This window comes from Coregonus clupeaformis, chromosome 15 (genome assembly GCF_020615455.1).
Source record: "Coregonus clupeaformis isolate EN_2021a chromosome 15, ASM2061545v1, whole genome shotgun sequence".
NCBI lineage: Eukaryota > Metazoa > Chordata > Actinopteri > Salmoniformes > Salmonidae > Coregonus > Coregonus clupeaformis.
In genome coordinates this window covers 51,828,543-51,852,263 of record NC_059206.1, presented here as the reverse complement: position 1 = coordinate 51,852,263, position 23,721 = coordinate 51,828,543, and the positions used below count along the sequence as shown (strand labels likewise).

At 42.2% G+C, this 23,721-nt stretch overlaps 1 protein-coding gene and 1 pseudogene across 1 annotated transcript in view; one reads left to right on the top strand and one right to left on the bottom strand.

Moving 5' to 3' along the window:
• The window catches only part of LOC121582865 (protein FAM163B), a 34,459-nt gene extending 11,135 nt beyond the window's left edge, over positions 1–23,324 (bottom strand). The window contains exon 1 of the mRNA XM_041899013.2: positions 21,898–23,324. The gene's annotated coding sequence lies outside the window, so the exon portion shown is untranslated. The remainder of the gene's footprint in view (positions 1–21,897) is intronic.
• The window catches only part of LOC121583554, a 31,925-nt pseudogene continuing 28,262 nt past the window's right edge, over positions 20,059–23,721 (top strand).

Genomic DNA, 23,721 nt, shown 5'->3' with positions numbered 1-23,721 from the left:
CCTTTTCAACTTTAGGATTGTCGAAAGTAATTGGCAAGACTCCTTTTGTGGTTTGTGTCATGTTTCATTAATGTACCAACTTATTCCTTCCGACCCACTGTCTGTGTGTGTTAGAGCTAGTACTAGTGTGTGTGTGTCAGTTTGTGTGTATAGGAGAGTGAGAAAGAGAGAGGGATAGAGAGAGAGGGGGAGAAGGAGCGGGAGAGAGAGATGTGTGTGTCCCTATTGTCTGTTTTTGTGTGTGCCTGTGTCTCTGTTTTTGTCTGTGTGTGTATGTACCACTGTGTGTACCTGTGAGTATGTCTGCATTGTGTAACATCACCATTACATCTGTTATTCCGTAAGACACACAGGAGCTGAGCCAACAAGATTTCTCCATTGGTGAACAATGGTGTGTCTCCTTCTGTAGTTTGTGGCGGGACACGCTTGATGTTTTCCTGCTTACACGCCTTCCAGTGTGTCTGTGGTAAATAATGAACGCAGCACGTGGTGTTATGGCAACACATCTCTCACACACTGATATCATTAGGTCATCCCTAGGGGACGCTAGGGGTTCAGGCTCCACACTGTGGCTCTTCTCTCCTCCACGTACGTTTGTGTGATGATAGCACATACTGTACATGTAAAGTACTGTAAAGTACTGTGTAAAAGGTGTTTGCATTGGTAGCTTCCTCAGTCTTATGTGAGTAGGGGGTCTGATCAGAATTTCCTGGTATGTGGGGGTTTGGGTAATTTAGCACCTGCAACATAATTAGCCACAGTCCTGAGACCCCAGTCCTGAGACTCATTTATCTGACTTTCATTTATCTGCATGTCCAGCCCTTATATTTAGCCTCACAATGAAGTGTCTAACCATTTTATTTTCAGGACAACCAGGGCTATAAAGAGAACACAAACAATTTTGACATAAATAGCCAATAAAAAAATAAGGTCTGCCAAAGCAAAAAACGGATAAAAAAATGAATTTATATGAATGCTGTAAGTACAGAAATGGTTTGCTCACTGGAAAATGTGACAACTGTGTGGAGTTTGGAGTCAAGTGATAATGCCCAAGAAGCCGGTGTTTGGAGGATATATTGGCACGGGTGTTGTTAGCAAACCCTACCAATATATCCTCCAAACACCGACTTCGAGGGCATTATCACTTTTATACAACGGGTTACCAACATATTAAAATAAGGATTTACATATTTTCATTAAAACATTTATTTTGATGAATTTATTCATAATATTTCATCCTTCCACAAGATATAGTCCCGACACAAATCTAGGGTTGCTACCCAAGCCGGCTCGTCGTTTGTTCTATCGGTTCTGTTGCTAGAGACGCGACCCAGTCGTTCGTTCTAAATGTTCCATTGCCATACTGGCTGGCAACGTTCTTATCCCTTGCTTGCTAGCTAGTCATGTCAAAAAGTGCAGCCAGAATAACAGCAAAGTAGGTGCATTTGCATTTGTTTAAGCTGTTTTCTAGTGACATTTATTTGGATACATCGATAACAATGAGCCAATGAGGTGCGATTTCCCCTGGCATAGAAAATGTGCTCACTCGTCAGGACACTGTTGTACAGAGGAGCTATCCAACAACACAGCTAACACAATCACTTCAAACGGAAGCTGGAAAGACTGCAAACTAGCTGCACTTCGTTTCGTTTGAACTTTTTTCAATTGACATTTCTTTGTATATATCCATAAAAATTATGCCAGCTGATTCATGATTTCGACTGGCTGAGAAACACTGCCTGCCTGTCTGTCTCGGCCCGACTCACGACCTGTTCATTACTATGGGACAGCTGAAGATCGAATTTGAATATTTAAACAATGTTGCAAATGTCGGAGAGACAGACAGCAAGGTTTATACAAATCTCTGCTGTTGAAAAAGAAATGTTAGTCTAAAAGAAATGTGAGATCATGTCTAGATGCTTTTTATAGTGGAGATCAAGTGAATCAATTGCTTGGCTGGGCTGATGAGACAGTGGATTGCGCAGTCAGATGGAACAGAGTAAATAGGCATTTTAACATCATATATTTAGCCGGTTGTAACTTGTGGAATAGACACCGTCTAACCAATCAGCATTCAGGATTAGACCCACCCGTTGTATAATTTGTGACAGCAACTATGTGAGCTTATTACAATATTATGGACACTATGTCCTCGTATTTCCTATGATTGTTTATGTAAAGAACCCCTTAACTTCTAAAGACTCTTGTAGCTTGTGAGCATCATAGAGCAAAACATGTTACACTTTGTGAGAGTCTCAGCTTTTCATAGATAGCTTTTAATAGTTTGTAGCCAAACCATTCAGACTTAACAGACATTATTGTAAAAAGTCCAAGCCCCGGGCCCCTTTGGGTCCCTCCCTTGAAACACTATAGCTCAGCCCCACAGACTAACGGATGCAGCCCAAACACAAAATGTTTAAAAGGGGTTAGAAGTCCAAAACCTGCCGACGTTACGGTGGGATTCATTGGGTTAAAGAGCAGTGACCCTAGACTAGCTGGTCAGCACAACCAAGTCCATACCATATAAATATAATGATGTAGCTAGAATAGAGTGATTTTATGTATACTCCCAGAGACAAACACAGACATATTACCCAAAGATATTTGTCATATTTTGTAGTACAATACTCTTTTTATGATTATTTTTTTTAACACTACCCTCTGTCCTTTCTGTAGTGGAATCTAATCTGCAGTCCAGTCTGACAAACCTGAATGAGACTTTTATTCGGTTGTATTTTAAATTCTCTTTTCTGTTCTTCTGTTTCTTCTCTTTCCAATTCTTAGCACAGATCTATTGATTTTATTTGAGGACTTGACCCGTAAATTAGATTTGTCAAATTAGATTCCATCCGGTAGGTATGTGCTGTTTGTAGACAGCTTGCTAGATTCACTTTATCAGATCCGTCGGGCTAAACAAGGTAAAGGGCCTTTGGCAAAGACAGGTTCTTGCTCTCTCTCATTGGACCCAAACACACTGTAGGATGGCGATATATATAAAGCAATCGCAGCTGAGCACATGACTGACCAGGTAAAGGGTCAGTGGCACACAGACATTTCCTGCTGTATGAAAAAGAAATGCTGTCGCTACTTTGCCTCCAAACCAAGTTGCATGAACCGTAGAGCCGACTGAAAAAAAAAGGAACCAAAACATTTTTGCTTTGAAGATCAATCTTTACATTATGTTGGCTTTTGCAATCTTCTCAATGAATCCCAGTATGTAGGCCTACTGACCTAGGTAAGGAAGCACAAAGCAGCCAGCATCCTTGTTGTACCGTATGACTAAAATCAATAAAAGTCAGCTTTTCCCTGAAATGCATACTCTAAACTGACTCTTCCAACAGCACCTGAAAGGAGATGTTCTAATAAAAGCCTGTCGATGTATGTAATTTATTATAAACTACCCACTTTCCCTCATTCAAAGACATTTCTCCTCTCTTTTTTCTATGTTTTCCTTCCTCCCTTCATTCTCTTCTTCAAGGACACCATCTCCCTACCACCTGTACAAAGGCCTGTCCCTCTGCTCTGACATCAACAGCACGAGTATGGAGGTTTTTTCATGGTTTGAACCTCAATGCTTTCATGAGCATTAGTCCACATTCTCTCTCTCTCTCTCTCTCTCTCTCTCTCTCTCTCTCTCTCTCTCTCTCTCTCTCTCTCTCTCTCTCTCTCTCTCTCTCTCTCTCTCTCTCTCTCTCTCTCTCTCTCTCTCTCTCTCTCTCTCTCTCTCTCTCTCTCTCTCTCTGTGGTTTCTGATGGCTACAAAGTCCCCATGGCAACCAACAGATACAGTACCTGAAACAATACCTACAAATTGTTAAAGACTCCAGCCACCCTAGTCATAGACTGTTCTGTCTGCTACCGCACGGCAAGCAGTACCGGGGCGCCAAGTCTAGGTCCAAAAGTCTTCTTAACAGCTTCTACCCCCAAGCCATAAGACTCCTGAACAGCTAATCATGGCTACCCAGACTATGTTTTTCTTTTCTTAAAAACTGCATTGTTGGTTAAGGGCTTGTAAGTAAGCATTTCACCTGTTGTATTCGGTGCATGTGGCAAATAAAATTTGATTTGAATTCACAAGCTTATTTGAGCATACAGGTGCAGCGTGTGTGTGTGTGTGTGTTGACTATATGTGTGGGGGGTGGAGGAGAAGAGTGGAGAAATAGGGAGAGAGAGGACAAATGCAATATCATATTCATCAAGACAAACAAAATGTCCGTCTGCTAGGATATTGTTTGTTATGCTTCCTGCTCTTCATTTCGCTCCCTCTCACACGCAACATGTTACATCCTTGTCTCATGGGTTTCACCTCTACCCATGATAACAGCCAGTAAACTAGCACCTTGTCTCTTCCACCATGGCCTTTACATTTCAATGTTGTGACAGAAATTCTTCTGGGTCAACGCACTAACAACAACAACGGACTCAAGGTTAATTTGTGACTGTGACTGTATCCATAAAGTGCTAGGACGGGACATGAGTGACTGAGTTCACCTGCTTAACATGACTACATTGTGACATGGACTGTTATATAAGACCACAGCGACGTCCCAAATGGCACTGTACTCCCTACATAATGTACTACTTTTGAACAGGGCCCTGTTCAAAAGTAGTGCACTATATAGGGAATAGGGTGCCATTTAGGATGAAGCCCATATAACCATTTAACCCATGTCTAGCTAATTAATCTATGATATGATTGCACTGTATGTATAGGCTATATACAGTCAGGTACATAATTATTGGCACCCTTGATAAAGATGAGCAAAAAAGACTATCAAATAAAATATGAAATAAAATATTATTATTAAAATATTATTTTATACTAATACCATGGTGTGCATGGCCAAAGAGCTCTATTTTCATGTCATCTGACTATAGCACCGCCTGGAGTCTGATAAAACGGTATTGGCACTTGTGAAAAACACAAGCATATGCAGGAAAGTACCTCATACCGACAGTAAAATATAGTGGTGGATCTTTGATGTTATGGGACTATTTTGCTTCCACTGGTCCTGGGGCCCTTGTCAGTGGCGGAAAAAGTACTAAATTGTCATACTTGAGTAAAAGTAAAGATACCATAATAGAAAATGACAAGTAAAAGTGAAAGTCACCCAGTAAAATACTACTTGATTAAAAGTCTAAAAGTATCTGGTTTTAAATGTACTGTGGTGGAAAAAGTACTCAGCATTTGAGTCAGCGGCAGATCTTGCCTCCTGTCACGTTCGTTGTATAAAGGATCGGACCAAGGTGCAGCGTGGTATGCGTACATGGTAGTTTATTATTATAAACACCGACAAAATAACAAAATCCAACAGACCGTGACATTCAAGAGGCTAAACATCCAACAAGCCAAACAGAAACAAGATCCCACAACTTAGGTAGGCAAAATGGCTGCGTAAGTATGAACCCCAATCAGAGACAACGATCGACAGCTGCCTCTGATTGGGAACCACACCCGGCCAACATAGAAATAGATACACTAGAATGTATCCAAATCACACCCTGACCTAACCAAACAGAGAATACAGGTGATCTCTAAGGTCAGGGCGTGACACCTCCATGGGGGTTGAGATGAAATGGGAGTGCTGGGTGGGTGGGATAGCGTTAGTCAGTAACAGAGCCATTTTGTGCCATTGATGTTTGCATTAGTTAACTGCCTGAGTTATGTCAGATGCTTGCCCTGTGTGTGTGTGTATCCTTATATTCTAACACTACACTCTTAGAAAAAAAAGGTGCCCTGTAGAACCTAAAAGGGTTCTTCGGCTGTCCCCATAGGAGAACTCTTTGAAGAACAATTTTTGGTTCCATGTAGAACCCTTTTGAGTTCCATGTAGAACCATTTCCACAGAGGGTTCTACATGGAACCCAAAATAGTTCTACCTGGAACCAAAGTGGGTTCTTCTATCTGGAACCAAAAGGGTTCTCCTATGGGGACAGCCGAAGAACCCTTTTGGAACCCCTTTTTAAAAGAGTGTATAGGTTGCTCAGGTGCTGAGAAAAAGAACAAACAACAACTCTGAGAGAGAACTTAGCAGAGATTTCAGAGGTTTCCTGACTTCTTACATGGCTCATGTGAACATTTTGACAGGAGAAGCCAGAAGGTGTGTCTGTCCGTCATCCATCACACTAACCAGGTTTCCATCCACAGTTTTTATGCGAGTAAAGTCATGGTGTATAAAAAACAGTGTGATGGAAACAGGAAGTGTCGGTACAATTTTATAAATGTTGACATCGACATGGTGGGATCTTTTTGTGTCGATAAAATGTATAATGCAACTAATTGTGTTGTATGGTCCTCCCACTGAGATTTGGAAAAGCATGCATAGTTTAGGCTACAGGGTGGTGAAAGTGCACAGTGATGAGCTTGATGCTCCTTTGCAATAAATATAGAGGGTCATAATTTGTATGCTAGTGGCATGATGATAAGTGCTTGCAATTAACAAATAACATTTATGTTGCTTTTATCCATCTCATTATATAACCTAAGCTGTCCAGTGTCCACTTTATCAGCGAACTGCTGTCTAGAGGAGGGGTTCCCAAACATTTTCACTCGGGGCCCCCTTCCAGCATTGGGGAACATCCCGCGCCCCCCTTGCGCACGCTCGCACACACACCACATCTATTTCTATGGGCACAAGCACTGTTCATGACACAAACTGTTCACACCCCTCTTGTTGGTGGAGATAATCTTGCAGGTTTAAAGCTTCTTTCCTGCAATTCTACACATTTTGTCATGGGGTGCAAAGAAAATGTTGCCATTTTAAAGTACATTTTCTTGCAATTCTATACATTTTGCCATGTCTAATGTGTATTCATGTGATATTTGAGTGACAAAAAAATTACAACAATATATATGGGATAAAAAAAACTAAATAAAAAAACATTAGCTGACATGGGCTAGTTGATTTGGACATGTATGATAAGTTATAAATAGCTCTTTAAGGTATGCAATGACTAACATGACAAGAGGAACTGATGATGCATTACCCAATTTAGAAATTTCAACTTGTGCATTCTACTATTAACTTTCAAGAGTAAGTTTAAAGCCGGACTGAGTTCCTTTAAAAAATAAAATAAATAAAAAATGTTAGGGCAAGTTTGCCATTTATCGCAACAATTTGTGTGACAACTATTGGTAGAGTAGAACATGCAATGGAAACACATTAAACTCATGTTTTTTATTCGGTACATGAAAACAAAAGTGATTTTTATGAGCACTACAGATGTAAGATCTTAATTTGATCACCTGTTGCAGGAGAACTTTCCTGCAATGCCGGAGATTTTCAACTTGTAGTGAATTTGAGGTTGAAAAAGGCTTCTGAAGTTTGTAATTTGCACTTTTTTCCCTTACGAAAAACATACCAACCCCTACAAAAATGTCCATTAATTATAATCTACATAATATTTTGCATTTCCTGTTACTGCATGATTATTTTCCTGCTGTAGCAAACTGACTCAAGTTAAGATCCCATATCTGTACGTAATCACACACAGACATTAATCCGCAACAAAGTCAGTCTGATGGAAACACCGTTGGTGGGACAATGTGCATCTTTTTTAAACGCATATTCTATAATATTCACATGAAAATCTGTCACAAATTGGATGGAAACCTAGCTAAAGACTGAGACATTAACACAACAGTTCCCCCTTTCTTCCTCCTGTCATCCCGTCATCTCCCTCCTCCAGCTTCTGGGAGGCATGGCACAGTGGGAGAGGAGGCAGGTGACGGAATAGAGAGAGAAAGAAAGAGAAAGAGAGAGAAAGAGAGAGAGGGAGGGAGGGAGAAAGATAGCACGCACCTGAGAGAAAAAGAGAGAGAGATCCATCAATCCCCACCGCGATTGGACAAATGAGGCACACTGAGAGGGGGTGACGAATGAGTGAGATGGAGAGAAGGGGGGAGGATGAGTTTATCAGCGAGACAGAGACACCACACGGCCAGATAAACTTGATGCTGCCAGTGACAAGGTGACACAGCTAAAATATGCCCAACTGACCATGACAGTGTAAACCAACTTTTATACAGGCTTGGGAGTTCATCATGTTCCAGATTTTGTATGTGGTGGTGCCGCACCATGAATTATTGCAATGTACCTGAACATTTCTCAGAATTATGGCACACCGTTTTTCCTGGGTCAGATCACATGGTGAGAAAAACTCCTGGCAAAACATAACGCACAAATATATTTCCATAATACATGTTTTTTAGTGAGCTATATCAGTAAAATATAGACTGAGGTGAAGAGTCATGGTGGATACCCAACCATATACTTCCAAGGGGCCCAAAAGGACTAAACCATATACTTACTGTGAAAGCCAATTTATGCTTGATCCAAAAATGTGGTCGGAGGCTTCGTATGGAGGGTGTGACGTAATTGCGGAGCCTCCGGAGGCATAAAGAGGCCAAATCAAGCTCTGTACAGCAACATTTGTGTTCCTCTCAAATTTGTAACAATGCGGAGGTCTCCGTATAGCTCCACATTGACATGATTGGTTGACGGTAGGTGCGGGCAGTACGTCCTGTATAAACACAAACTCACTTCCTTGACAGCTTCCTTCACAATAGCTCTGCTCTGCTAAGCGCAAGAAGTATGAAAGCCCTGACGTCTGCGGAGGCTGCATCGCAGTAAATGCTGTACAGCCACTTCAGACATCAGATTGACCATGCAGAGCCTTTAAATCAGATCTGTATCCTGAGAATCATTTTGACAAAGACAAGCTTGTTTTGCCTGTGGCCCTCCTTTCTGGGGACATATATACGACATGATGTCTTATATGACATATGCCATCTAGTCCATGTATACAGACCATACACAGATCGAGAAGCCAACACATTCAGTACATCAGGATCATACTGTGCCCATCCAACCATCCCCAACCTTGCCCTCTGACAGGTCAACATGACATCCTTACTATAACAGACACATCAGTTCACGCCCCCTGGAGCACAAAATGGCAGCCGGTAGTCACGGCAACAGCATATTAACAGGTACCCTTGGCTTCTGGTGTTGAGAGGCTGAGGCTAGTCATTACAACCCACGCATTCCATAGTGTTGTGATTCACCCAGTTAGTGTATGTGTGAAAGACAGGGCCAAGAAGGTACACACCAATTCACACATAATTAAGACACACAATTCAATTAAACCTGAATTGCAGTTTTGTGATCTTGTGATTCATCAGCATTGTGCCAAGAAGACACACAGCAAGAAACACTGGCTGAGAGGCAGACACTCACAGCTCAAACACATGATGGGACTGACAATGGTCACCATCTAGCTACCACCAACCAATCTATGGTGTGATGTCACACGACTACATGGTGAATAACTCAGCTGAAGGAACACACAGATAAAACAGAAAATACATCAGACATAGCTGACCAAAGCTTTGTCCTGACCTAGAGCAAATTGTGTTCCTACATAGCATATTCCTTCAGGACGGAAGACGATTAATGGAAAAATGAATAGAGAGCAAATTGTGAGCAGAGTCCAAAGGTTATCTATTTACTGTACCTAGCACTAATTAAACTTGGAGTAGAGCAGTTTCCATCTAAAACCAAGAAGAAGTCCTCTGTAGCTCAATTGGTAGAGCATGGCGCTTGTAACGCCAGGGTAGTGGGTTCGATCCCCGGGACCACCCATACGTAAAAATGTATGCACACATGACTGTAAGTCGCTTTGGATAAAAGCGTCTGCTAAATGGCATATTATACATATTATTATATATAGAGGCCATTTCTTTCATATGATGCAAGAGACAATGGATTAGGATTAGGATTGGACAGGTGCAGTTTCACTATAAACGGATAATTACAATGCCATAATAATGCTATAACTAACAGCTCTATATTAGAATGGAGTCTAGAATCATCAACAGTATAATATGAAGACTAGAATCATCAACAGTATAATAAGTGGCCACAAGGCATTCTTCTAATCATATCTATCAACCTCATACTGGATATAATGACTGTAGCTGGAGGGATTATGAAGAGAAACTATTGGACAAACACACACAAGAGGCAGGAAACAGGGCCTGACAATCCTAGCTATGCAAACAAGCTTCCAGTCTAGCATGACATGACATGTGTGTATGTGTGTGTGTGTGTCTCCCTCCATAAACAATACCGCCAACTGAGCTCTCTGTCTCTCTCTAACACATCTTACAAACAGCCATGCCACTGCTGGACCAGAACGGTGAGAATATAATAACTCACTGCCCTGGAACAAATTGAATTCACAAAAAAAGAAAAAAAATGTAAACCTAGCCAGTCTCAGGGGAATTAAAAATGATTAAATTACACTTAACGCCATACAATCAGAGAATCCTAATGGTTTTCCCTCAATCTTTTTTGTCTTAACAAAGGACCAATCGAATCAGACCCAATCAGAGCGACTGATGGTTATTGGCTGGTTTCAGCGTGGAGGGCGGGGTCAGGTCAGTTGACACCCCAGGCAGAGTAGGAAATGGGTACGTACAGACAGACAACAGACATTTAGATGCACAAATACACACACATACTGTTAAACAGAGACATATAAGCACGCACCACACACATCTGACCTACAGTACCTGTACCTAGCCAAACCGTAGCCATTTAAGACACACTAAGATGATATGAGTGGGTAGGTTTCTGAGAAAAGATCCAGGACCCATATTACATCATGATAACCTTGTTAGCTAGTCCTCACTTCCAAATGACCCCAACAGTTTGCAAAGGCCTTTCTCTTTGAGCAGGAGGGTAAGATTGAACAGCAAGTAGCACGTAGTACAGAACTGACGTCATTGTCAGAAGACAGACGGACGGACGGACCCCCGCGCGCGACACAGACAGACACAGACACTTTGCCCAGAAGGCAGACAGCTGAATGTCAACGTACAGATCCTGGCAAGCACACAGACAGACACACCATAAGAAGAGCTCAGCTTGCCAAACTGTCATCCATCACATATACAATACCGCACCCAGAACACCACACTGCATGGAATCACATAATCTGTTCTAGAATGAGAACATTACAAAAGAACACTATCGATCACCATCAGACAGACACGGCTGTTGTTGTATACTGACCATCTGTGTAGAGAACGCACACCATGCAGGATTACGTCATGTCTGGCATTCAATGATCTGATTGTCCATGAACCTTTGAAGAATTGGTCTGTGCTGTGTGCAACTTCACTGTCTTGTTGGTGTTGATTATTCACTGCTATACATCAGTGGTAGTTCTCAACTAGTACCCACAGACCATATATAGGGGCTATACAATATCAGCCTATCTACTGTTCTATATCTATGCTAGTACCACTGAGGATACCTGGACTCAGCCTTGTTAAACCAGCCTGATCTCGCGAGCAGCTCAAATGGAAGTGAAACTTAACGTGAGCAAAGCGGTCAGCCTGGTTTCACATGGCTAACCTGGCCTATTCACAGAGGGTACACAGTGGGGAAGACTCATAAGAGAAGGGCTGCGACCAAAATTATTATTATAAATGATGTGGTTAACTGTATAGATAAAAGGCAACATTGTGCTGCCCTCTTCATTGACCTGTCAAAGGCTTTCGATACTGTTGATCACTCACTGCTTATTCAGAGGCTTTCCTCAATTGGCCTAGACCAGGCTGCATGTAACTGTCTTAAAAATGTATTGACATATAGAACTCAATGCATATCTACTGATGGTGTTAAATCAGGTTTCCTGGATATTATGAAAGGTGTCCCGCAGGGCTCGATTCTGGGTCCTGTACTTTTTACTATTTACATTAACAATATCGACGTGTCTGTAAAAACATGTAACATGCACTTGTATGCCGATGATACTGCTGTGTATGCTATTACCCAACGGGTTGACCAGGCTCTATCTGAACTACAGTCTGCCTAAGATTTGAATGGAGAAAAGCTGATCCTATCAGTGTCTAATGACATGCTTAGCGAACGTTCTCTCTATGTGCTTACTTGTTCGGGAAACACTTAAAAAGTTGGCTCATAAATAAAGCTGCATCTGGTAAGATCATCATAACGCTTAAAGATATTCTCTGGTACCTTTGTATACTTTTTAGTCAGTATTTGTCCCAGAAAAGTGCATACTAAGTCACAAATGGGCATCATGTCATTGCTCTCTCTCTCGCGCTACTGTGTGTGCCTCATGCTACCTGTCACTCAAATGCCGACGGGCTGAAGGTAATTGTCTGAAACTCGAATTGCTAGGGGGCTGGCCCACGAGGGGTAGTCTCCTGTAGCTCAGTTGGTAGAGCATGGCGCTTGCAACGCCAGGGTTGTGGGTTCGATTCCCACGGGGGGCCAGTATGAAAAATGTATGCACTCACTAACTGTAAGTCGCTCTGGATAAGAGCGTCTGCTAAATGACTAAAATGTCAAATGTAAATGTAAGGAAAATGGCGCCGCACAGCTTCTTAAAAAAACAGTCGCTTTCAAACTAGGGATTTCTTGACTAATTGAGGTAAGACAGTAATTCTGCTCATAGAACTACACATTTACACATCCAGCCCAAAGTGGGAGGTTTAGAAAATACTTACTAGTCGCCAAAGTACAGGAGCGTGTCTTTAAGTTATATGCAACTGGGAAATGAGGCCCTGATCCCTATGGGCCCTGGCCAAAGGTAGTGCACGGGGTTCCATTTTGGACGCACCCTTGGCCTAATGGTCAGTTGCACATGAGGGGGTACTCTCTGGGCAGAACAACATGTAACCGGGGCCTGGGGTAGGTTACAAGGTTGAGACTCTTGGCTGAGTGAATATCAACAGAGGTCATTTATTAGAAGCTTAAGCTTAACCCCCTAGCTTTGCTTTTTATTTTTCTATTTTTCTGGAATAGACGTCTCTTTTAACTTCTGTTAATATAAAAAGCCCCTTTGTCAGTAAATGCTGTGTGTGTTTTCATTGTCTCCTCTCCCTCTTCCTCTTTACAGAGTGGCTCCTGTAGGGCAGGGGAGTTGGCGCCGCTAAAATAGTTTATTTTCTTCTTCCCTTTATCTTTTTATATCTCCATCCGCTGTTTTGGCAGACTGCCATTCAAGTCTTTTTCTTGTTATTTATTTCAGCCCCCTTTATCTCTCTTGCTGTTTGCCTCTGTGTTGCTGTGGTGACTGTAGGCAGCTGTGCATTGAAACACTGCTAGGAGAAGTGTCTGATGTGAACTAACCACTATGTTCTGACACACAGATACTCTGTTGTAGCCTGCTGTGTGTCTTTCTCCATTTATTCAACAACAGCATTCACATTCAAATTGCTCCCGTTAAGCCAGTAGTACATCATAACAAAGATACATTTAAATTCTCCAAGAATCATCCAACAGCCATCCAAGAAAGGAGTTGAGATATCAAATATCCTGTCTGCCTACTGTGCAAAGAACATATGATGCTGGCAACAACAGGGTTGTTTGTTTGATTCTTTGGTGTGCCATATCCTGAATATACAGTATGTGTCACTGTTAATACTGACAGTTCTGTAAGTCGCTTTGGATAAAAGTGTCTGCTAATTTACAATTTTACACTCAGTGGCAAGATTATTAGGTACACCCTTCTAGTACCGGTTCGGACCCCTTTTGCCTCCAGAACAGCCTGAATTATTCGGGGCATGGAAACCTGTGCCAGGAAGAAATTCCCCACACCATTACACCACCTCCACCAACTTGTACCATTGACACCAGGCAGAATGGGGCCATGGACTCATGGTGTTTACGCCAAATCCTGACTCTGCCATCAGCATGACGCAACAGGAACCGGGATTCATCAGACCAGGTGATGTTTTTCCACTCCTCAATTGTCCAGTGCTGATCGCGTGCCCACTGGAGCTGCTTCTTCTTGCTTTTAGCTGATAGTAGTGGAACCCAGTGTGGTCGTATGCTGCAATATCCCATCCGTGACAAGGGCGGACGAGTTGTGCATTCCGAGATGCCGCAACTGTTGTACTGCACTGTTATTTGCCTGTTTGTGGCCCGCCTGTTAGCTTGCACGATTCTTGCCATTCTCCTTATGCATGAAAAGCCCAGGAGGCCGGTCGTTTCTGAGATACTGGAACTGGCACCAACGATCATACAACGCTCAAAGTCACTTAGGTTACTCATTCTAACTTTCAATAGAACAGTAACTGAATGCCTCGATGCCTGTCTGCCTGCTTTATATAGCAAGCCACGGCCACGTGACTCACTGTCTGTAGGAGCAAACCATTTTCGTGAACGGGGTGGTGTACCTAATAAACTGAAAACAGTCAATTGAAGAACCATCCAAGAAACGACTTGAGACATATCCTGTATGTACTTCGTCCTGTATGACGAACATATCACAGACCATGTAACATTCTGGGTTATAAAACAGACTAGGGAACATTACATCCCAGTGCCTTGGTATACATTTGATACATTTCCGCAGGCCCTTTCTTTATAGACTGGTGAGTAAGGCTGTTGCGGTGACCGTATTATCGCCACACCGACAGTCAGGAGTCATGAAGGCTGTCAAATTCCATGTGACCGTTTAGTCACGGTAATTAGGCTTCTCCAAGCTCTGATGCTGCTGATGGTCATTAGTAGCCTACCAAACTTGCTAACTGCCTGGTACTCAGCACTCTATTGTCCCTCTAATCACTCTAAAGTCAATGCAAATGTCTTCGAAGATTGAATCAAACACTTCATTAGAGCCCATGAGCTCATGTTGCGCGACATTTCTATAGGCTATGCAATTGCGTGAGGAAACAGAGTGATGGCCTCTACTAAAAAGAGGAGGATCCTATCAGCTTTCTATAGGCTAGGCCTACTATGTTAATTTCTCATCTTTCCTAATATTAAGCACATTGTTTATCTTTACAACAGGAGTATAGCCTACCTGGCTGTCATGAAAATCAACCACGGGAAAAGCGTCCTCCATTCGCTATTTAAGTGCATAGATGACATTTCTTTTTTCCCACTGCCCCTGTTTCGAGACAGGTGCATGAAAATGGTCCATTCTAAATCAAAACAAATTTCACACATATATTATTTAGTATATGTAAAGACAAGATTAAATCAAGAATAGTCTGATGGGTGACAATATTACCCTATAACTTGTGAATTATATATTATCACTTGTGAAAGATGCCCAGCATAAGAAACAGCCTTTTTTTTGGCTACTTTTTTTTATCATAGTTGCACACCTCATGTAGCCTAGCCCATAGGCCTATGTGTTTTGATAAGGTTTGTATCACAACTAAAGTGGCCAAATAACTTCTTAAAATTAAGCACATTAATCCGCTTTACAAGGGGTTTAGAGCCTAACTGGAATACATAATTAGCACGTGAGTTTCAAGTTTGGGGAAGATAATTTTCACAATAAAAATGCACCTTTATAATAGAAGCATTACATGCATAATCACATTTGCAGTCACTTTTGATAATGGTGTTTTCCCGCTAATGGAACATTCGCGCTTATAGCCTACTGCCATGCGCTTATAATGTGAAGAAATAGCCTAATAGTTTATCAACATTTTAAGCTAAATGTTCTGATCTGTTGCGTCAGCCACATTACGTAAAACAGGTTCTATTAATTTGGGATCTATTGCATCCCACAACTGTCCCAGACTATGTTTGGAATATTTATTTCTCACACAGAATAGAATAGGTCGACTTTTGTCCTATGGGGGATAGTAGATTGACATAGGCTAGAGCTTTTGCTGTTTGTTAGGCCTACTCATCTTGTTAGCTGACGAAAAGTAGATGTGGACAGTCCTTCCAATATCTTCAATATGCACCTCGGAATTGGATAAGGACGCACGCAGTTGCGTCCCCAATGTGTCTGTCTTCACTTGTAGCCTGTGAGAAAGACCCGATCACATGATGGGAGAAGGGCACAACGGCCACGGTCCGCAGAAGGCATGGATTTTTTTTTGCGTGCATTACGGCCGCAAAGGGGATGCCTCAGTGAAATTCGAGGCATTATCAAGTGCTTGTCAAATTGTGAATGAGAGACTAACGAAGTGTGTACAGCCTGCACAAAAAAACTAAGCAGAGCTCATGCCTTTCAAGCAACTTTTTTCAAATCATCATTAGAGTCGCATCATGCAGCCTTACAATGTATTAAAAATCAAAACAAATAGACCAACGTTTGTAGTACAACTAAAGTTACATGAATAACACTTAACTAAGCATATAGGAGTACCTATTTTTTTGTTAACCGCTCAACACAGAATAGCCGCATGTGCGCACTCCCTCAAATCGTTTGGAGAAATGTTTTAATTTTATTCAGCTTTGTTCAATTGTATTCTTCATACTATAAAATAAGCAAATCTTGTCTGCTAAATTAACTAGTGTAGCCCACAGCTATTTGGCATAGCCAGATCAGGACCTAACATAAGGACAACTCAGAGTATCCTATTCTGTTCTTCTGAAATAGACTACATTTTCTTCATATCATGCTTCTTTAGACCTGTCTGTAGGCTATATTACATGGATTTATTAGACTTTTTTAAATGTAGATGTTCCAAAGGTCTGCATCAGTGGCTTGTAGGCTATGTGTGGAAGCCAGGAGATGCTAAATGTGTTTATGTTAATTAACGGTCAATTACTGTGAGACTGACGGTTATTTGCTTGACAATCACCGGCTGACAAAATGTTGTGACCGCCACAGCCCTACTGGTGAGTCTAATGTGGAGACTTTGATGTCGTCCAAAATGGCACCCTATTCTATAGTGCACTACTTTTGACCAGAGCCCAATCAACAGTAATGCACTATATGGGAATAGGGTGCCATTTCAGATGCAGCCTTTCATGTTGTTCGGTCATAGCCCTGCTAAAGGAGGCATGGCAACCAGGTCTCTAAGCACCCTGTGACTGAAGCTGAGGGCTGAGGGCTACATGTTGATGGTGTTGGAGGAGGGGCCGGAGGAGGAGGGGGGGAGGAGAGGAGGGAGGGAACATGTGTGGCATGCTGGGAGGCTGGGAGCATGATGGCTGCTGCTGCTGGTAGACTGTGTTGAATGTGTGTGTGTGTGTGTGCGTGCGTGCATTTGTTTGTGCATGTGTGTCTTTCCTCTGAATCCACTCATCAGTAGAATGTTTTTGTATTTCCCCTGCATGTTTGCGTTCAGTTGCTTCAGTTTTCCAAATACGTCTGTTACATAGGCAAGGGGACACATTTTCTTTTCATCACACAGAAAGTTAACAAAGTCTGTTTTTTTTACATTCATTGCGAATGACAACAGTTCCTTTCTCAATTAGAAAAATCTTTCCAACATTTTCTCCCTTGACCAGCAAGCCTCGGTGTGAAATAGCAAATTATCCCATACTGTACCTCCACACAGTTTTGCGAACAGGCGTGCGTGTATTGGATGTGATTTGATTTACAATCGAAGTTACCTGCTGCAGTATATCTCTGAGTTCTGCGCACAGCTCTTTTGCTGCCAGTTGCTCTCAGTATATCATACAATGCGTCCATATGGCAGAGGGAGACACAATAACTAGAGTGCGGAGGCCTGCCTGCCGTCCCGCCATAGATGGAGCCCCATTTGTGCAAAAGCCCATCATTCTCTCCCACTAGCCTATGGTGGGCGGTGCATTTTGCAGCAGCATAGCAGACCTAGCCTTTCACCGTGATTCAAGTTCAACGGTCAAGTGCGGCCTTTTCCCACAATCTAAGGGCGCTGTCTCAGAATTTTCTCTTTTAGATCTGAATCATTTTTATTTAGATTTTTAAGGTTAACCACATTACAATGATTTTGAGATACAAAGACAATATTATAATATTTTATTTAGTTAAAATGACTAAATGGTGAGCCTATCATTATCTGATGTATTGGTGACTAAACAAAATGCTCTCATGGTATTTCACAGAAAACTTTGATTTTGCATGAATGACTCAGGGGTGAAAGATGTGCTCAACGGTAATGAACGCAAAATCAAATGTTCTGAGTGTAAGACAGGGGGCATTACAAGTGTTATTATTCTAGAGTTTTTTTATATATCACTTACATCTGAAAAATGCACCAAAGCAATTGAAACAACTGTAATGCTGTAGCTCATGGGGTTACTGCTGTGCTCTTCTCTCTCAATCTGTGTGTGTGTGTGTGTGTGTGTGTGTGTGTGTGTGTGTGTGTGCGCGCGTGTGTGTGTGTGTGTGTGTGCGTGTTTGCGTTTGTTACGGATACATGTATCCTGTGTGTGTTTTTGTGTTTTTCCTCTCCTTCTGCCCTAATCACAGGTGTCCTTTGTGTTCCTGATTGGTGGTCGTTGGGGTGTCCTACCTGTCCGACATCCGTTTGTCTGCTGATTGCTGAGGTGGACCAATCAGTGGACATTCCTCTGTATTGCACCACCTGTTTCTGGTTTTTCACTCACACCTCCCATTGTTTTAAAAGCCAGTCAGTTGTGTTTGTTGAAAGAGACTATTTTCGTATGTGAGTATGGATACTGTGGTGTCCTGTTTTTTGTGTACTCACTCATTTGCTGGTTACTCTGTATGGTAACTATGTTGTGTGTTTCTGGGAAAAGGGGGATTTAGCAAGTTGCCCTTGGGCATACATTACCCGTAGGAAGAACATTGTCTAAAAACACTAGTTAGACCTGAGCGGACCACCCACTGTAATTTTTGTATGGTTAGCTGTAGCTTAGCGGTTCTTGAGGCAGGCAAGATCAGTTTAGGTTTTTTTTACATTATTGTTTCATTCCTTGGGTCCTGCTCAGCCCTTTTTCTCAAACCTTTACCGTGTGTTCAAAATAAACATTTTGTGTTTGACGGTAGCTTATGGTTGTCGGTGTATTTTTTGTTCTCACTGTTTACATGTCACGATTCTAATTTGCATGAATTATGTTACAGGTCTTTTTCCCATCCACCCTAGACTTTTAAAGCCACGGGGTTCGTAACAGCGTATGTGCTGTGCTCTGCTCTGTCTCTCGATCTACTGGGCTTGGCTGTGAATCAAAGACAGAATTAAGAGGATGTGACAAAGGAGCAGAGAGTAAAGCATGGTTCCCACTAGGGAGAGCAATGGGTGACATCACATGACAGAGACTGGGCTGGTAAAACAGAGTTAATAATCTTGGCACTCAGAATCAAATCTCAGGTGCTGTGCATGCTGGTTAAGTCTGTCACAAGAGATTAAAGGGCAATGGTTCTGTCCTGCCCAACCTTGATTATTCCCTTGATGCACGTACAGGCCTTGTAAGGTAGATCCAGCCTACTATAGCCCTATATGGAATGTACTGTATATGGTGTAAGAATGCAGGCAGCCCCAGCCTACAAGGAATATGTATGATGTAAGAATATGTGAAAATCCCAATGGACTGTCTTGTCACCACGTGGATAGCATAACTACAGATATCCTGTTCTGGTGTGAGTAGTCTTTGGGGAGGAATGAGGACACAGAGATCTGGACGGTTTGTTCCTCAGTGTCCTCCTCCTCTTCCCTGCTTGCTGGGGAGGACCCTTTGGAATGGGCTTGTATTTATCGCAATCACTCATTGGGATGAAGACGGCTCTGGCCATTAGTGTGTGTGCGCAATGTGTGTGTGTAAGGGTGTCACTCTATGAGGGGGATGGGAGATGGAGACAACAGGGACAGAGAAGAGGGGAACTGTTTAACATTATCATTGAGAATATGCCCTTCCTCCCACTCAGTCAGCCCTTCCAATCAGTAGTAAGGGAGTACAAGACCAGAAGGAAGGCAGACAGGCAAGGAGGGAGGGAGGGAAGCAGGCAAGGAGGGAAGCAGGCAGGGAGGGAGGCAGTGATGCAGGAAAACAGTCACTCATTGCTGTGTTTCCAGGGGGCCAAGGGTGTTGGAAGGGTCACAGAGCAAGTCACCACTGGGGATAACAGATTCTGCCCCTCCTCCCTCTCCACTCAGAGGGACACAGCATCAGGGATGACATATGACATCACTGCTGGTGACTGTTGCAGACCCTGCCTAAATCGCCCCCTGCCTGCTGTCCTTCACAGGCATTGTGACCATGCTGGGGCTCTCATGACAGACTGTTACACACACAAACACACACACAAGGTTCTGGGTTCAAGGTATAATGCAGACACTGTCTCCATAACCTTCATCAGATGTCCCCTGCCTGATGTAACATGGAAACCCTGCTGGTGCAGGCCCAGCCTGCCTCCATCATAGAAGCCAGTCCAAACATCACTGAAGGTCAACTTGAATGGGAATGTCAGTTCTAGTAATATTATTTCTATGGCCTCCACAGCTTTAGGCCCCTGCCTGCTTTTTCCTGCTTTTACAATGGGAATGTTCATTCCAGCCACTCTCTTTTCTATGGCCTCCCTAGTCCAGCTTGCTGTAGTCTTGTCTCCATAGCCTTCATCCCTGCTGGAGACTTGTGTTAGCATGGTTATGACCAAAGACCATGCAGACTTCTCTGCAGGTGGTCCCACTGTCACATAAGGGATGCTTCATAACACAGTATCAGATACAGACTATTTTATGGAGAGGAGAGCAGCAGTGAGACTGAGAGACAAGAACGCAAGGAGGAGGAGGAAATGTGAGTCTAGTTTGGTTTGATCAGACTACTTAAGTTTTGTCAGTAGCCTGCCCTAAGCAGTTGGGTACATTCTGCAAAACCGCTTCAACTCTGAACTCTCCCTGCTTAACTAGCGTGTACACACACGCATGCGCACACACAGATAGATAGATAGATATATATATAGAGAGAGAGAGAGAAAAGAGCTGTTAAATTCAACACAATTAGACCCAACCAAATCATGAGAAAACAAAAAGATAATTACTTGACACACTGGAAAGAATCTTTAAAAAAAGAGAGCAAACAGAGTACATAGTGGCAGAATACCTGACCACTGTGACTGACCCAAACTTAAGGAAAGCTTTGACTATGTACAGACTCAGTGAGCATATCCTTGTTATTGAGAAAGGCCGCCGTAGGCAGACCTGGCTCTCAAGAGAAGATAGGCTGTGCACACTGCCCACAAAATGAGGTGGAAACTGAGCTGCACTTCCTAACCTCCTGCCAAATGTATGACCATATTAGAGACACATATTTCCCTCAGATAACACAGACCCACAAAGAATTCAAAAACAAACCCAATTTTGATAAACTCCCATATCTATTGGGTGAAATATCACAGTGTGCCATCACAGCAGCAATATTTGTGACCTGTTGCCACAAGAACAAACACCATTGTAAATACAACCCATATTTATGTTGATTTATTTTCCCCTTTGTACTTGAACTATTTGCACATAATATGACATTTCAAATGACTATTATTTTGGTACTTTTGTGAGTGTAATGTTTACTGTTAATTTTTTTATTGTTTATTTCACTTTTGTTTATTATCTATTTCACTTGCTTTGGCAATGTAAACATATGTTTCCCATGCCAATAAAGCCCTTGAATTGAATTGAATTGAATTGAGAGAGAGAGAGAGAGAGAGAGAGAGAGAGAGAGAGAGAGAGAGAGAGAGAGAGAGAGAGAGAGAGAGAGAGAGAGAGAGAGAGAGAGAGAGAGAGAGAGACGCTAGATTCAATTTGTGAATTTAAGCACCATGGACAGTAGCCTACATGCTAGACAGGGGAAACTCGAAAACCCCAGAGACTTCAATGATTCCAAGTGAGAAAAGTGATGATTGTATGATCATAGGCCTGTGGCATGATTCATTTTATGAAATGTGTAAGAACAAAGAGTCTTTCGGATGATAATCAATAGCCAACAATTACTCTACAAGTCAACCCAAAGAACAACGAAGCATGGGTACACCTGATTATAGCGTCATCCAAAAAACAAAACTACACTGCATGTATAGCTTGATTCAAGAAAGATAAAGTTTAGTCATGCTAATGTCAAGAAATTATACAACTAATAACAGCTACTTCAGGAGGAAACAACCAGTATCACACTTTCTAGGCAAAAACATACTGCTAGAGCCATGGTTAGGCTAACACCTTACCTTTACAGATATTTGAAATGTACCGGGTCGCATCTGAGTTGTTGCTGGCTCGTGCGAGTTCTTGAGGCTGGCTCATGAAACACTGAATGGTCGCGAGCAGCCTCGGGTGATAATGATTCGTTTCTTGCGACTGCTTCACTGTAACCAAAACAGTTATGGTGACCCCTTTCCTTTCAGCAAAGTGACCGGTCCACAAAACCGTTACATGAATAACTATTTCATATTAACTATGGAAAGGATTTAAGAAGTAAAATATGAGTTCATAATGTCTACCAAAATCACAACGAAATAAAAAAATCAATAAAAATCCTAATATCTCAATATAAATAGTGTTGAGTTCACACGAGCTACCACATTTAAATCACTATTGTCCTTTAGTTATTTCCACGTTGTTTATTTGTTTTGTTTGTGTAGCTCTCCTCTCATTCATTTGGGGATAGAAAAGTCCTAAGGCCAATTCCAGGCTCCTTTCAATTCATATGTAAACCAAAAATCAAAACGTCTCCAAAACTGCTTATGATCTCAAAATAGCCTACATCAAAAGAGTCGACAAAATGTGTTTGATAAGGCAGTCATGCACCATCAGCGTCCGCTTGGATTAAGTTTGATAGGTTGTAGGCTATTGTGACTGCCAAGTATCTTCAAAATACTGTCCCTACACCGATACCGCACATAAGGACAGCAAGTGTAACGGTAATAGGGGGAAATCACGACAGCTCCATGTCACGAAGCAGTTCTCCACCATTAGAAGGGGTCAGATTTCCAGTCCTCGAGGCTCCTTTGAGAAACAACCGTCAGGGCTACACTGGTAATGTGGTCACGGGCGCTTGTGGCTGCAGTTGGTGTATCCAGGCAGCCAGCTACTGTAGCCCGTATTGCTGACACTCGGTCGGTTTCTTCTGCGGGGTAGTCGCCCTATAATTTTTGATTGCCGTGTTCTGCGCTGCCTGTTCGTTGTAGGCTGGCTTTGTAGCCTATTTTCTTGAGCTCGCAGACCAAATGAAGATTAGTAGGCATTAAAATGATCGGCATAGGTGGTGCTCCAATCGAAGGCGTTGAGATGGAGACTGAAGAAACACACGAAACACGAAATCTCACTGCTGAATCCGGTAAACCGCGGATGATCAGAGAGCAGTAGTCGTTAAATCAGTGGTCCTCCTATGACCAAATGTCCATTTAGAGTATGGAAATGGTACGACTGTGGCAAGTTGAGTCATTACGAAATCGACTCTTGAGATTCAGCCTTCGGAGAGATGTCGACGTGGTGAGCATCCCTGAGAGTTAGATTCGCCACCTCTTCTGTCATTCTCATCTTCGATAGGACGACTATATGCGAATATCTACTCATCAGTTTAATTGCCCACGTTTCATTAAACGGTTATGAACCACTGCAATTTGATAGGCTAGACTAGCCTGGTTGCCAGTCTGTTTCCTTTGGCACATGACATGGAGTACGAAGAGTGGAATGTTAAACAGACTGGCAACCAGGCTAAGACTAGGCTACTCGCACTGCAAGTTTTGTTATGTTTCTGTACACTTTGGTAGATATTAACATAGACTGTTTCTATATTTCTGACATTTCTCACAGCGGCCACATCAACATGTGACACACACAACTGATTGAAGTTTGTTTGTTTCAGCACCATGGACAGCAGCTATAAGCATTTATAAGCATTATAAGCCTTACAATTCATAAGGAATTATAGCCTATAACATTTATAAAAATGCATAAAACATTTATACATACTTATAAGCATTTATAATGGCTTATGACAGTTATTATAAAGTGTAACCGAAGAGACATTGGGAGCAAAGAGGAGTGAG